This window comes from Triticum aestivum, chromosome 6B (genome assembly GCF_018294505.1).
Source record: "Triticum aestivum cultivar Chinese Spring chromosome 6B, IWGSC CS RefSeq v2.1, whole genome shotgun sequence".
Classification (NCBI taxonomy): domain Eukaryota; kingdom Viridiplantae; phylum Streptophyta; class Magnoliopsida; order Poales; family Poaceae; genus Triticum; species Triticum aestivum.
In genome coordinates this window covers 551,254,649-551,271,579 of record NC_057810.1, presented here as the reverse complement: position 1 = coordinate 551,271,579, position 16,931 = coordinate 551,254,649, and positions in this window count along the sequence as shown.

Genomic DNA, 16,931 nt, shown 5'->3' with positions numbered 1-16,931 from the left:
GACTCAAGCTTGAAATTGAGTGCTTCTACTACAAAGGGAGTGGTCTCCCGGGAAGCGGAACTGCCCCAAGTATTTGGCGGATAAGAAGGATGGCAAAGTGAACAAAGGTATATTTGATATACATGTTATTGATGTGTACCTTACTAATGCTTGTAGTAGTGCCTGGGTATTTGATACCGGTTCGGTTGCTCATATTTGTAACTCAAAATAGGGACTACGAATTAAACAAAGATTGGCTAAGGGCAAGGTGACAACGCGCGTCGGGAATGGTTCCAAGGTCGATGTGATCGCCATCAGCACGCTACCTCTACATCTACCTTTGGGATTAGTTTTAGACATGAATACTTGTTATTTGGTGCCAACATTGAGCATGAACATTATATCTAGATCTTGTTTAGTGCGAGACGGTTATTCATTTAAATCAGAGAATAATTGTTGTTATATTTATATGAGTAATAGCTTTTATGGTCATGCACCCTTGAAGAGTGGTCCATTTCTGTTGAATCTCGATTGTGGTGATACACATATTCATAATATTGATGCCAAAAGATGCGAAGTTGATAATGATAGTGCAACATATATGTGGCACTGTCGTTTAGGTCATATTGGTGTAAAGCGCATGAAGAAACTCCATGCAGATGGACTTTTGGAATCACTAGATTATGAATCATTTGATACTTGCGAACCATGCCTCGTGGGCAAGATGACTAAAACTCCATCCTCCGGAACAATGGAGCGAGCCAATGACTTATTGGAAATAATACATACTGATGTATGCGGTCCTATGAGTGTTGAGGCTCGCGGCTGGTATCGTTATTTTCTGACCTTCACAGATGATTTGAGCAGATATGGGTATATCTACTTAATGAAACACAAGTCTGAAACTTTGAAAAGTTCAAATAATTCAGAGTGAAGCGGGGGGATCATAATAACAAGAAAGTAAAGTTTCTACGATCTGATCGCAGAGGTGAATATTTGAGCTACAAGTTTGGCCTTCATTTAAAACAATATGGAATAGTTTCACAACTCACGCCACCTGGAACACCAGAACGTAATGGTGTGTCCGAACATCGTAACTGTACTTTATTAGATATGGTGCGATCTATGATGTCTCTTACCGATTTAGCACTATCGTTTTGGGGTTATGCATTAGAGACAGCTGCACTCACGTTAAATAGGGCATCTTCAAAATCCGTTAAGACGACACCATATGAACTGTGGTTTGGCAATAAACCTAAGCTGTCATTTCTTAAATTTTGGGGATGCAATGCTTATGTCAAAAAGCTTTAGCCTGACAAGCTCGAACCCAAATCGGAGAAGTGCATCTTCATAGGATACCCTAAGGAAACAATTGGGTACACCTTCTACCACAGATTCGTGAAGGAAATATGCCCTAGAGGCAATAATAAAGTTATTATTTATTTCCTTATTTCATGATAAATGTTTATTATTCATGCTAGAATTGTATTAACCGGAAACTTAGTTAATCAAAGATGGTTAAGTATCCTAGCCATAGACATGTGTTTTCATTTGATGAACGGGATCACATCATTAGGAGAATGATGTGATGGACAAGACCCATCCGTTAGCTTAGCATAATGATCGTTTAGTTTTATTGCTATTGCTTTATTCATGTCAAATACATATTCCTCCGACTATGAGATTATGCAACTCCCGAATACGGGAGGAATGCCTTATTTGCTATCAAATGTCACAACGTAACTGGGTGATTATAAAGATGTTGTACAGGTATATCCGAAGGTGTTTGTTGGGTTGACATAGATTGATATTAGGATTTGTCACTCTGAGTATCGGAGAGGTATCTCTGGGCCCTCTCGATAATGCACATCATAAGAAGCCTTGCAAGCAAAGTATCTAATGAGTTAGTTTTAGGATGATGCATTATGGAATGAGTAAAGAGACTTGCCGGTAACGAGATTGAACTAGGTATGAAGATACCGACGATCGGATCTCGGGCAAGTAACATACCGATGACAAAGGGAATAACGTATGTTGTCATAACGGTTTGATCGATAAAGATCTTCATAGAATATGTGGGAGCCAATATGAGCATCCAGGTTCCGCTATTGGATATTGACCGAAGAGGTGTCTCAGTCATGTCTACATAGTTCTCGAACCCGTAGGGTCCGCACGCTTAACATTCGATGATGATTTTGTATTATATAACTTATGCGATTTTGTGACCGAATATTGTTCAGAGTCCTAGATGAGATCACAGACATGAAGAGGAGTCTCGAAATGGTCGATAGGTAAAGATTGATATATAGCATGATAGTATTCGGACACCGGAAGTGTTCCGGGGCGTATTGGGTACATATCAGAGTACCAAAGGGGGTGGGGGGTACCGGAACCCCATAGGGGAATAATGGGCCATATGGGCCATATGAGGGGATAACACGAGCCCACAAGGGGTGGTGCCCCCCTTATGGTAGGAGGCCGAATAGGAGAAGGAGGCGGGGGTTCGTCCCCCTTTCCTTCCTCCTTCCCTCTTCCCTCTTTTCCCCCTTCCGGTAAAAGCAAAGGGGAGGGGGGCGAATTGGACTAGGGAGCCCAAGTAGGATTCCTCCTACTTGGCGCCCCAAGGCTGCCTCTCTCCCCCTCCCACCTATATATATATGTGGCGAGGGGGCTCCTAGAACACACACCAACGATTGTTAGCCATGCGCGGCGCCCCCCTCCAAAGTTTACGCCTCCGGTCATATTCTTGTAGTACTTAGGCGAAGCCCTGCGTGGATAACTTCACCATCACCGTCACCACGTCGTCGTGCTGACAGAACTCATCTACTTCTTCGACACTCTGCTGGATCAAGAGTTCGAGGGACGTCATCGCAATGAACGTGTTCAGAACTCGCAGGTGTCGTACTTTCGATACTTGATCGGTCAAAACGAGAAGAAGTTCGAATACATCAACCTCGTTGTCAAACGCTTCCTCTTTCGGTCTACAAGGGTACGTAGACACACTCTCCCCCTCTCGTTGCTATGCATCTCCTAGATAGATCTTCCGTGAGCGTAGGGATTCTTTTGAAATTGCGTGCTACGTTTCCCAACATCGTAAGCTTAGCAACATATCATATCGCTTAGTTTATTTGCTATAGCTTTCTTCATGTCAAGTATCAGTTCCTTAGACCATGAGATCATGCCACTCCTGGATACCGAAGGAATGCCTTGTGTGCTATCAAATGTCACTTCATAACTGGGTGATCATAAAGGTGCACTACAGGTATCCCTAAAGGTGTCTGTTGGGTTGGATGGATCGAGACTGGAATTTGACACTCCTGTGACGGAGAGATATTTCTGGGCCCTCTCGGTAATACAACATCATAAGAAGCTTCATGTGACTAATGAGTTTAGTCACGGGATCTTGTATTACAGAATGAGTATAGAGACTTGTCGGTAACGAGATTGAACTAGGTATGGAGATACCAACGATCGAATCTTGGGCAAGTAACATATCGACGGACAAAGAAAATTGCATACGAGATTGACTGAATCCTTGACATCGTGGTTCAACCGATAAAGTTCTTTGGAATATTTAGAAACCCATATGGGCATCCAGGTCCCGCTATTGGTTATTGACCGGAGAGGTGCCTCGGACATGCCTACAGGATTCTCTAACCCGTAGGGTCCGCACGCTTAACATTTGATGATGCTAGAGTAGTATTGGGATATGGGCATTGGTAACCGAATGTTGTTCGGAGTCTCGGATGAGATCTCGGACATCACTAGGAGCTCCGGAATGGTCGGGAGGTAAAGATTTATATATAGGAAATCCTGTTTTGGTCGCCGGAAAAGTTTCGGGCATTATCGATATTGTACCGGGAGTGCCAAAAGGGGCCCGGGGTCCACCTGCCCTGGGGTCTACATGGGCTATAGGGCATGCACCCTGGCCTACATGGGCCAGGGGCATCATCCCCAATAGGCCCATGTGGCTAGAACATGGTGAGGGGCTAGAGTCCTAAGGGGGGAAGGCACCCCCTAGGTGTCTTGGGGAGGGATGACTCCTCCCTATGTCAGCGCCCCCTCCCTTGGAAGAGGGGCCAAGGCTGCGCCCCAGACCTCCCCCTTGCCTCCTATAAATAGTGGGGGAGAGGGAGGGGCTGGATACACCAAATCCCATGCCCCGGCGGCAGCTCTACCTCTCCCAAAACTTTGTTTTCTCCTCAGATTGGTTCCGTTAGCGTTTGACGAAGCCCTGCTAGGATTGCACCACCACCATCTCCACCATGCTATTGTTCTGGTTGATATCCCATCTACTGCTCCTCTCTTGCTTGCTGGATCAAGAAGGAGGAGATGTCATCGAGCCGCACATGTGCTGAATGCGGAGGTGTCATCCGTTCGGCGCTAGATCGGATTGGGTCGTTATTTGATCTCGAAGAGTACGACTACTTCAATTGCATTATATACGCTTCCGCTTTCGGTCTAGAAGGGTATGTACACACTCCCCTCACGTTGGTATGCATCTCCTAGGTTAGATCTTGGGTGTTTTGTAGGATTTTTTTTATTTTCATGCTTCGTTCCCCATTAGTGGTGCACCACCCCGGAAGCAGTTTAGCATAAAGCTCAGATGCAAGTGGCTGGCTCCATAGAGGGAATTTTTGGCATTAATCTTAGAATTATTTCAATTATTTCAAGACCTAGGTAATCTATGACACTTTGGATGCAGACGGGTGTTGGAGCACCGCTGCAGTTCGGTGTTGGAGCTCGGCCGCAAAAAGACACCTCAGATGCAGTTCGGCGTTGCAGCTCGGCTGCAAAAGGACACCTCGGATACAATCCGGCATTGGAGCTCGAACGCTAGAGGACACCGCCGCATGGGAAACACTTCAAACCCGGGGTGTGGCGTAAAAAATAACAATGCATTGATAAAGGCCAAAAACTTAAAGATCTCCTCGGATGCCCGATGTGTGAACTCTTAAGATTCAGTCAGGCGATCCTCAAGATCAAAGATGGGAAGATTTGAACCAGTTTTCAAGACTGACGACCGAAGATGAAGAACAATTCGGAAGAACCGAGGAGCGTCCGCAACTTGAAGACCAGTTCAGGGGGCTACTGACGGTGTCCTGGACCAGCGGGTGCTCACCACGTCGTCTCTCGACCAGGTGAACCGGGCCGAGGACCCTCATGGCGGTTCACTATTGGGCCACTTCGGGCAACCCATGACGCACACAAAGGAAGACTCCACAAGACTTGGCGCCCAAGCCGGGGACTCTCCTAAGACCCTAGGCCTCCGGTGTATTATATAAATTGAGGCCAGGCTAGTCAATAGAGGATGGATATTCATTAGAACAATCTTGTGGTAGACACATGTACTCTGTACTACACCCATATCAATACAACCAAAAGCATATGGGTATTATCTCTTCGAGGGAGCCCGAACCTGGGTAAAGTCCCATGTCCATGTTAGCATCGCTCCAAGACGCCTAGCATAGGACCCCTACTGCGAGATATGTCGGATATAGAACCAACAGTTGCCTCTTTGGTGTGACCTTGGTGCATCCTGCGCAAACCTTTGGGACAGTTCTTCCATTGCCAATGCATGCAACCAATTGAACTGAGCATACCTAGAAAGCCTCTTGCCGCTCCAATAGCCATCAACTTTTCTGTATCTTGCACATTTGATTCTCTCAGATACTCTGCTCCAAACACCTGCACCATGATGTGGGCAAATCTTACTGTTGTCTTCAGGCATGTGCTCTCTCGCGTCCAGACCATCTCACCAACGCCATCAGCAGCGGTACCTAGTGCAAGCATCCTCATAGAAGTTATGCCCTTTTGCTTGAGAATGAGAGTTGTCTGCAACAATCTCTGGTGAGATTGAAGTAGGAAACACATGCTTCCATTCCCTCCAGTGCAATAACAAGGTTTTTGTAACATCCCAATTTTCAATTTGGATGTTATACATAGATCATTCATATGCATCCATGATTTATGCATTTTGTTGCTTTGTTTGGTTGCTTTTTTATCCACGAGACCTTAAGAAACTCAAGGACCAATTTGAGAGAGAGTTGGAGGTTTCACAGAAAATCAATTTTAGTTTATTAAAATTTGGTAATTGGATCACATTGTTTTTCAAAAATTCTTTTCCAATTGTTTTAAAATAAAGAGAGAAGATAAAATGACTTCTTCAAAATCATTAGAAAAATATTGGAAATTGAATTTTGAATTTTTGGAGAGTTTATTTGATTTTATTCGCTAGTTTATTTATTAGTTAGCGGAGTAATTAGTACTATAATGTTTGTTTTTAGTTTAGGCATTTAGGCCCAGAAAAATGTTCACTATTCCATATAGCTACGTGAATTTTTCTTGTATTTTTAGGATTTTATTTATATTTATTTAGCGTGCTTTTGTCTCTGGAATTATTTTTTAAAAACAAACAAGTTCGGGCCGACCGAACTAGGCCGCGCCCAGGCCAGCCGGCCCAGCAGCCGCGCCACCTTGCTTGTCCGGCTCTGGACAGAGTCCCGAGTGCCAACGCCGCCGCCGACCGGGAGTCCGGCTCGGACTCCACGACACCACCGCTGCCTCGCCTCGCCCCTCCCGCAAGGCAGCACCCTCCTGGCCCCTTTATAAGCCGCCCAACCCGGCCCCTCTCCTCCCCATCTCAAGCCGCCGCCACCGCCAGCCGCCACCGCCGCCCGCGCTGCCGCACTTCGCCGTAGCTGCCGCCCGCTGCGGGTGTCACGCGCCGCCGCGCGCCGCCTCACTTCACCGCCACCACCCGAAGCCACGGTCGCCGCCATCGATCTCGTCGCCGCCGCCACCCGAACAAGCGAACCGGTATAAAACCGATCCGAACTGCCGGTTTTTTCGGTTTTTCTTTTTAGATCGGTTTATTTTATTTTATTAGCTTAATTAGCGAACGTTCGTTCGTTTGGTTTCTGTAATGAACAGATTCGTTAGATTAGGTTCTTTAGTGAACGTTCGTTCGATATGATTTTTCTTCTTATTTTACTTTTCGGCCAGGGACCTATCCGCGAATATTTTTTGCTTCGAAGATTAGCCCTGATCTTTAAACCCTCGTAACTTTTTGCTTGTTAGTCCAAATTTGATGAAACCAACGCCTAAATCTTCAGAGCAATCCCAACTATCCAGTAAACCAACTTGAACATGTTTTTGACAATTTAAAATTTGAATTTATTTCAGATTTGAATTTGATCTTGTTTTGTTCGTATCTTGAGTTTCGTAGCTCCGTTTGAGTTGATTCTTTTTGCAAATCGTAGCTATTCACATGTACCTTCTGATAAGATCTAATACACATAAATTGAATGCTGTTAGAATTTGTTTTCAATTTAGTTTACAGTTTTTCTGGATCTTTTCTTTGATTTCTCTTTGCATCGTTTGCTTGAGTGCTTATGTATGCTATTGTTTGTCTACGCTAGATTTTCCGGAGTGCGAAGCTTGTTACTACAAATCCCTAGGGTTTTCCTATCGTCATCAAGGCAAGTTACACTTTGATCGTACTTTTCAATACCCAGTTTTTACTATGCATTAGTTTTGCCCCTCAAATATTTGCATGAGTAGGATTGGGAACATGTGGTTTGGTTGTAGTACTTGAGGTAGGAACCTATTACCTTTGATCACCCTGGGAATATACGTTATGCTCATATATTGCATAGCCATGCTCGTAGACGGGGATTGGATTGTGATATTCATGGAAGTTGTGAGAGATAATAATTTTTGGACAACATTAAGGTGGCAACTTTAATACACATCTGGGTGGATTGGTTGGGGCACCTGGAGAAACCAGTGCTTGCCCATGGGAATCCCAGAGTACCCGTGTGATTTTCCCTCGGTTCGCCACCCAGACTCAAAGGGATCATATGATATTTCATGCCTAGAAACTTCCGTGTGCAGCCACAAGCCATTATGGGCTCTGGCATAGTTGAGTAAGTTGTGTGAGCTCTTGAAGAGGTGGACTAGCAAATGTAGGGGAAATTAGGTGTACCGGTCTACCCAGAGTAGAGAGCTAATGCTTCAGAAAGACTATGTCTCAATCTTTCGATCATGGATGCGGTCGAGTCTTGTGGAGAAAAGTGTGCAACCTCTGCAGAGTGTATAAACTAATCATGGTTAGTCGTGTCTCCGGTTATGGATGTTTTGAGTATCTAGAAGTGGATATTATTGTTGATATCATCACTCTTTAATTAATGAATTGGGTTTAATGATGATACTTGGTTAATTGTGGGAATTGAGTTGGAGGAACCTTCGAAATCATTGGTATAACTTTGTAGTAAATAAAATTAATTTCTTTGTTGTAGGGAAAATCTATATTTTTGCAAAAAATTAAACTTAGAGCCTCCACCAGCCAAATATGCATGTAGATATAGTTTCTTGCATTCATTTGCTCTACAATGTAACTCTGCCAGCATATTCCATGTGCTGACCTACACGGCTGCAACGTCTCATGTTGCAGACTTTATCGATGAAGAATAAGATGCGCTAGGTCGTTGTCATGCACTCAGCTATGCCGTTGGAGTTGATGGACTCATTTATCTTCGAAGCTTCTGCAATTATTTTGCTTAGATGGCCTTCAGCCATATTATTTGTGTAATAAATACTCTTTATGAGGACCTCGATGTAATAAGTGTGTGATTGAAACTCTGTTATAATTCCTCGAGTACTGTGTTTGTCAGCATACCAATTCAGGGATGACACTTAAGCACAGAGACTTCAGTCCATTGGGATCGTGGTCGCTACAATATGGTATCAGAGCACACGCTGACAGTAGGACGCGACCACTAGGAAAAGCCACAAGATACTCTTCTCTGCTCATTTCTAATCCTCCTCTATTTCTACTCTATAGATGACGGACCCCAGGAACAAGTTCAGTCAACCGGATGATGACACCCCTTTTAGACGACACTTGAAGGAAGTCACCAAGTACCTGAACATCGGACTACCAAGTTTCACTGGAACCTTCACTGCAACTTTACCAGAAGAGGAGCGCTGGAGGATCAAAGTTCGTGTACCTGGGAGGACCTTTGCACCAACAACCGAGCCTATCGAGTTTACCTTGGATGCACCAACTTGGAGCTTAGGAAAGAGCATGGCCGCCCACATCACCTTTGGACGCATTTGTGAGGTGTACCACAAGGAGCTTGAAGACACCGTCTATCAGATATGTGGACGCCGGGATGAGAAATGGGAGATGATTCATACCAGGAAGGATGGATCAATTACATCGTACATTCAGGAGATGGATCAACACATTCGCCGATATGAGAACCAGATGTGCGCTATCCTGAAGAAGACCAAGAACGTGATGAAGAGGAATATCGAGCTAGAAGAGTAACTCAAGTCAACACGTGATGGATATGAAGAATAAATTGATGTGCTACTGGAGAAGCATGAAGACCTAAAGAAGAAGCTAGGAATACCCGTGGTGAACCCAAAGCAAGAACCTGAAGTGGATATCCGTTCAGAGGACTACATAATATTGGATGACACCGACATAGACAGTGATGCAGATGATGACAATGATGACGACTATGAAGACGAAGCTGGAGCTAATATTATGGAATCTTCCACCGATCAAAACTTCTAGATGACCACCATATTATTATTAGTATTCCTCCAAGTAGTTAGAATCGATCGATTTGTAATAGTAGTTTAGATCATTTGTGTGAATCTCGTTTCATTTTGAGTGGTGTGAATTGAATGTATTTGCCTCATATGCATATGGGTAGTGAAATCTCTCATGGACCTTATTCTATTCTGTTTTCTCACCCCCTCTCACACATCAGATGCCACCAAGACGTGACCCCGGATTCACTTTCCCGTCGGAGCTCACCCAGTTGATCCAACAGCAGAATGCCTTGATGTAGATGATGATCCAGAACCAAGGCAACAACAAGAACAACAACAACAACCCACCGCCACCACCCCCTGTTGAAAACCTAGCCCGTTTTCTGATATTGAATCCGCCGGTGTTTTCTAGTAGCACTGAGCAGATTTTTGCAGATGATTGGCTCCACAAGATTGGGAGGGAGATGACCACTGCTGGATGCACGGATGTGGAGAGAGTGCGCTTTGCCGCACATCAGCTTGATGGACCCGTAGCCTCTTGGTGGGAGAATTTTACCACCACTTACCCCATTGCTATAGTTACATGGGATCAGTTTTAGTAGGCCTTCTGCACCGCACATGTTTCAGCTAGATCCATGAGTTTGAAGAAGTGTGAGTTTCGCAACTTACGCCAAGGGAGTCGTACAGTGGGATAGTATGTGGATGAGTTCAGCAAGTTAGCATGCTATGCCCCAGATGATGTGGCCACAGATGCCGCGAAGCAGGAGAAGTTTCTTGAGGGACTCAATGATGAGCTGAGTATACAGTTGATGGTGGCAACCTTCAACAGCTACTAGGAATTGGTGGACAGGGCCCTCATGATTGAAGGCAAGCAGCAACAGATAGACAACCGCAAGAGGAAGTATGGACAGGGGAAGTATAATTCTGGAGCTCAGTAGAAGCCTCGCTATTCCCCGTACTCGGGAGGACACACTCATCATAACCATGGAGGGCATAACCATGGAGGACATTCGCACAATGGAGGAAGTTCACACAACCACAGTGGCCCTAAGAATGGTAATGGGAATGGAGGAAGCAACAGTTAGAGCCATTCCAACCCCGCGACACTCGGCAACAAGGATCTGAGTCACATTACTTGTTTCAAGTGCGGGAAGACCGGACACTATGCCACTGAATGTTCTGAAGCAAAGAATGGAAATGACAATGGAAGTTCTGGAAAGAAGCCCAACCCTTTCACCAGAGGTCAGGTGAACCACGTTAGTGTGGAGGAGATTGAGGAGCAGCCCAACGCAGTTGTCAGTAAGTTTTTGATTAATGCATTTACAACCCTTGTTCTTTTTTATACTGGTGCATCTCATTCATTCATATCAAGGGGATTTGTGGACAAGTTTAATTTGCCAACAGTAGCCCTTAAGTCACCTATGTTAGTGAGTTCCCCAGGAGCCGAGTATATGGCTAGTCGGGGATGTTATTAGTTGCCAATAACCATAGGTAGACATTTTTCCCCACCAACCTTATTGTCCTAGAGTCACAAGGATTGGACGTGATCCTAGGCATGGATTGGCTATCCAAGTTTGAGGGAAACATCGATTGCGCTAGTAAATCAATTCTTCTCACCACCCTAGAGGGAAACAGGATCAAGTATGTGTCTAGGCATGCACCGAGGAGGACTCAGGTGAATTCCCTATTGGGAGTTGTTCAGGAGGAAGTACCAGTTGTGAAGGATTATCCCGATGTATTTCCGAAGGAGTTACTAGGCACGCCACCGGATCGAGATATTGAGTTTTTGATCGAGTTGTTGCCAGGCACCGGACTAATATCAAAGAGACCGTATCTGATGCCCGCCAATGATCTGGAATAAATTAAGAAGCAAATTAAGGAGTTACTGGAGAAAGGTTATATTCGACCAAGCTCATCACCTTGGGGAGCCCCAGTGCTTCTAGTTGAGAAGAAGGATGGATCTTTAAGGATGCTTGTTGATTATCGTGCGTTGAATGAGGTGACGATCAAGAACAAATACCCTCTGCCGATGATCAATGATTTGTTTGACCAGCTGCATGGAGCAAAGGTTTCTCCAAGATCGATCTTCGGTCAGGTTATCACCATCTGAACATCCAAGAGGAGGATATACCTAAGACAACTTTTACCACGAGGTATGGGATATATGAGTATATGGTTATGTCATTTGGTTTGACTAATGCCCATGCCTATTTTATGAGTATGATGAACAAGGTGTTCATGGAGTTCTTGGACAAGTTCGTCGTGGTGTTCATTGACGATATATTGGTCTACTCGAAGAATGAAGAAGAGCACAAGGAACTTTTTGCGCTTGGTTCTTGAGAAGCTCAGAGGAACATCAGTTGTATGCCAAGTTCAGCAAATGTGAGTTTTGGTTGAAGGAAGTTGGATTTCTTGGACATGTTATATCAGGAGAAGGAATAGCAGTAGACCCTACCAAGGTTGCATCTGTCGCTGAGTGGTTGGCACCCACCTCAATTGGAGAGATCCGAAGTTTTCTCGGACTCACAGGTTATTATCGGAGACTTATTGAGAATTTTTTCAAGATCGCGAAGCCCATGACAAAGTTATTGAAGAAGGACACCAAGTTTAAATGGACCGAGGATTGTGAGGCCAGTTCTCAGGAGTTGAAGAAATTTTTGGTTACAGCCCTAGTGCTGATTCTCCCAGACATACGCAAGGATTTCCAAGTGTATTGCAACGCTTCGCGTCAAGGACTTGGAGGTGTTCTTATGCAGGAAGGAAGAGTTGTTTCATATGCCTCACGACAGGTTCGACCTCATGAGTTAAATTATGCCACGCATGATTTGGAGTTAGCAGCCGTAGTGCATGCACTCAAGACCTGGAGACACTTTCTCATCGGTAACCATTGTGATGTTTACACGGATCATAAGAGTTTAAAGTACATCTTCACGCAGAAGGAGTTAAACCTCAGGCAGAGGAGATGGTTGGAGCTCATAAAGGATTATGACATGAGATTGCATTATCATCCAGAAAAGGCCAATGTCATAGCAGATGCGTTGAGCCGCAAGAGTTATGTTAACACGCTCATAATAGGAGGATTACCTCAGGAGTTATATGACGACTTCGAGAACTTCTCTTGGACATAGTTCCGGGAGGTTATGTTGCGGCACTGGAAATTCAGTCCACTTTGTTGGGAAAGATCCGAGAAGCCCAGAAGAAGGACAAGGAGATTGCAGAGATAAAGGAAATGATGAGTAAAGGAAAGGATAAAGGTTTTCGTGAGGATGAGCATGGAACTTTATGGTTTGAGGATCGTATCTATGTGCCTAATGACCCTGAGATTAGGAAGTTAATCCTGCAGGAGGCACATGATTCGCCTTACTCGATTCATCCAGGCAACACCAAGATGTATCTGGATTTGAAGGAGAGTTTTTGGTAGATAGGAATGAAGAAGGATATTGCGGAGTATGTAGTTGTATGCGATGTATGTCAGAGAGTTAAGGCAGAGCATTAGAAACGAGCAGGGTTACTTCAGCCTTTGCCGATACCCGAATGGAAGTGGGATAAACTTGGCATGGATTTCTTCACTAGATTACCCAAGACTCGTTCAGGATATGATTCTATCTGGGTTGTAGTTGTCTGCTTGACCAAGGTAGCCCATTTCACCACTTATACGAGTGCTAAGTTGGCGAAGATATACATGACCAGGATCGTATGTCTGCGCGGAGTTCCGAGGACCATTGTATCAGATAGAGGAACGTAGTTTACTTCAAAGTTTTGGAATTAGTTGCACAAAACTTTGGGTACCAGGCTAGAGTTCAGTACAGCCTTTCATCCACAGATAGATGGATAGACTGAGATAGTCAATCAGATTCTGGGGGACATGTTGAGAGCTTGTGCACTAGATTATGGATCTAGTTGGGATGATGATTTACCCTATGTAGAGTTCTCCTCTAACAACAGCTATCAAGCCAGTTTGAAGATGGCCCCTTTCGAAGCCTTGTACGGTAGGAGGTGCAGGACACCATTGTCGTGGGATGAAGTTGGAGATCGACAGTTGTTCGGACCAGACTTAATCAGAGATTCTAAGGAGAAGGTTAAGTTAATTCGAGAGAGACTCAAGATAGCCCAGTCCAGGCAGAAGAGTTATGCAGATACTAAACGCAAGGAGGTAGCCTATGAAGTCGGAGACAGAGCATATCTTCGTGTATCCCCACTTCGAGGAGTTAAGCGATTTGGAGTCAAAGGAAAGCTAGCACCATGATTTGTGGGACCATACAGAGTTTTGGAACGTATGGGAGAAGTTGCCTACAAGTTGGAATTACCCGAAGGTTTGTTAGGAGTTCATGATGTGTTTCATGTTTCCCAGTTGAAGAAGTGCCATGCAGAGATGGCTGACATTCCTCTGAGAGATACAGTGCCACTGGAAGCGATTCAGTTGGATAGTGATCTGACCTATGAGGAGAAACCCGTTAAGATTCTCGAGTTTTCCAGCCGAGTTACTCGCAGCAGAGTCATCAAGTTTTGCAAAGTTCAGTGGAGCCACCATACCGAGGAGGAAGCTACCTGGGAGCGCGAAGAAGACCTCCGCAAGGACCACCCACACCTTTTTGCTGACCAACCCGAATCTCGAGGGCGAGATTCATCTTAAGGAGGGTAGGTTTGTAACATCCCAATTTTCAATTTGGATGTTATACATAGATCATTCATATGCATCCATGAGTTATGCATTTTGTTGCTTTGTTTGGTTGCTTTTTGATCCAAGAGACCTTAAGCAACTCAAGGACCAATATGAGAGAGAGTTGGAGGTTTCATAAAAATCGAATTTTGATTTATCAAAATTTGGTAATTGGATCAAATTGTTTAAAAAAATTATTTTTCAATTATTTTAAAATAAAGAGAGAAGATAGAATGACTTCTTCAAAATCAGTAGAAAAATATTGGAAATTGAATTTTAATTTTTTTGAGAGTTTATTTGATTTTATTCGCTAGTTTATTTATTAGTTAGCGTAGTAATCAGTACTATAATATTTGTTTTTAGTTTAGGCATTTAGGCTCAGAAAAATGTTCACTAGGTCAATAATAAGGCCATATAGCTACGTGAATTTTTATGGTATTTTTAGGATTTTATTTATCTTTATTTAGCGTGTTTTTGTCTCTCAAAAATTGTTTTGTTTAAAAAAAAAGTTCGGGCTGACCGAACTGGGCCGCGCCCAGCCCAGCCTGCCCAGCAGCCGCGCCGCCTCGCTCGTCCAGCTCGGGACAGAGTCCCGAGCGCCAACGCCGCCGCCGACCGGGAGTCCGGCTCGGACTTAATGGCACCAATGACGCCTCGCCTCGCCCCTCCCGCAAGGCAGCACCCCGTGGCCCCTTTATAAGCAGCCCGACCCGGCCCCTCTCCTCCACGTCTCAAGCTGCCGCCAGCCGCAACCGCCGCTCACGCCGCAGCAGCTGCTGCGCACCGCCGCCGCACTTCGCCGCCACCACCCGAAGCCGCCACCGCCGCCGTCGATCTCGTCGCCGCCGCCGCCCCAACTGGTATAAAACAGTTCCAAAACCGCCGGTCTTTTTGGTTTTTCTTTTAAGATGGTTTATTTTATTTAGTTAGCTTAATTACCGAACGTTCGTTTGTTTGGTTTCTGTAACGAACAGATTCGTTAGATTAGGTTCTGTAGCGAACATTCGTTCGATAGGATTTTTCTTTTTAATTTAGTTTTCAGCGAGGGACCCATCCGCGAATATTTTTCTTCGCATATTAGCCCCTAATCTTTAAACCCTCGTAACTTTTTGCTCGTTAGTCCAAATTCGACGAAACCAACGCCTAAATCTTCAGAGTGATCCCATCTATCAAATAAACCAACTTAAACATGTTTTTGACAATTTAAAATTTGAATTTAGTTCAGATTTGAATTTGATCTTGTTTTGTTCGTATCTTGAGTTTCGTAGCTCCGTTTGAGTTGATTCTTTTTTCAAATTGTAGCTAATCACATGTACCTTCTGTTAAGATATAATACACATAAATATAACACTGTTAGAATTTGTTTTTTGTTTAGTTTAGTTATTAGCTTGTTTTTGAGTTTTTCTAGATCTTTTCTTCGATTTCTCTTTGCATCGTTTGCTTGAGTGCTTATGTAAGCTATTGTTTGTCTACGCTAGATTTTCTAGAGTGCGAAGCTTGTTACTACAAATCCCTAGAGTTTTCTGATCATCAACAAGGCAATTAACACTTTGATCATACTTTTCAATACCCAGTTTTTACTATGCATTAGTTTTGCCCCTCAAATATTTGCATGAGTAGGATTGGGAACATGTGGTTTGGTTGTAGTACTTGAGGTAGGAACCTATTACCTTTGATCACCCCGAGAATATATGTTATGCTCATATATTGCTTAGCCATGCTCATAGACGGGGATTGGATAGTGATATTCATGGAAGTTGTGAGAGATAAAAAAATTTGGACAACATTAAGGTGGCAACTTTAATACACATCTGGGTGGATTGGTTGGGACACCTGGAGAAACCAGTGCTTGCCCATGGGAATCCCGGAGTACCCGTGTGGTTTTCCCTCGGTTTGCCACCCAGGCTCAAAGGGATCATATGATATTTCATGCCTAGAAACTTCCGTGTACAACCACAATCCATTATGGGCTCTGGCATAGTTGAGTAAGTTGTGTGAGCTCTTGAAGAGGAGGACTAGCAGATGTAGGGGAAAGTAGGTGTACCGGTCTACCCATAGTAGAGAGTTAATGCTTCAGAAAGACTATGTCTTGATCTTTCGATCATGGATGTGGTCGAGTCTTGTGGAGAAAAGTGCGCAACCTCTGCAGAGTGTATAAACTAATCATGGTTAGCCATGTCCCCGGTTATGGATATTTTGAGTATCTATAAGTGGATATTATTGTTGATCTCATCACTCTTTAATTAATGAATTGAGTTTAATGATGATACTTGGTTAATTGTGGGAATTGAGTTGGAGGAACCTTCTCAATCATTGGTATAACTTTGTAGTAAATAAAATTAATTCCTTTGTTGTAGGTAAAAACTAGCTTTATGCAAAAAATTAAACTTAGAGCCTCCACCAGCCAAATATGCATGTAGATATAGTTTCTTGCATTCATTTGCTCTACATTGTAACTCTGCTAGCATATTCCATGTGCTGGCCTACACGGCTGCAACATCTCATGTTGCAGACTTTACCGATGAAGAATAAGCTGTGCTAAGTCATTGTCATGCACTCAGCTATGCCATTGGAGTTGATGGACTCATTTATCTTTGAAGCTTCCGCAGTTATTTTGCTTAGATGGCCTTCAGCCATATTATTTGTTTAATAAATACTCTTTATAAGGACCTCGATGTAATAAGTGTGTGATTGAAACTCTATTATAATTCCTCGAGTACTGTGT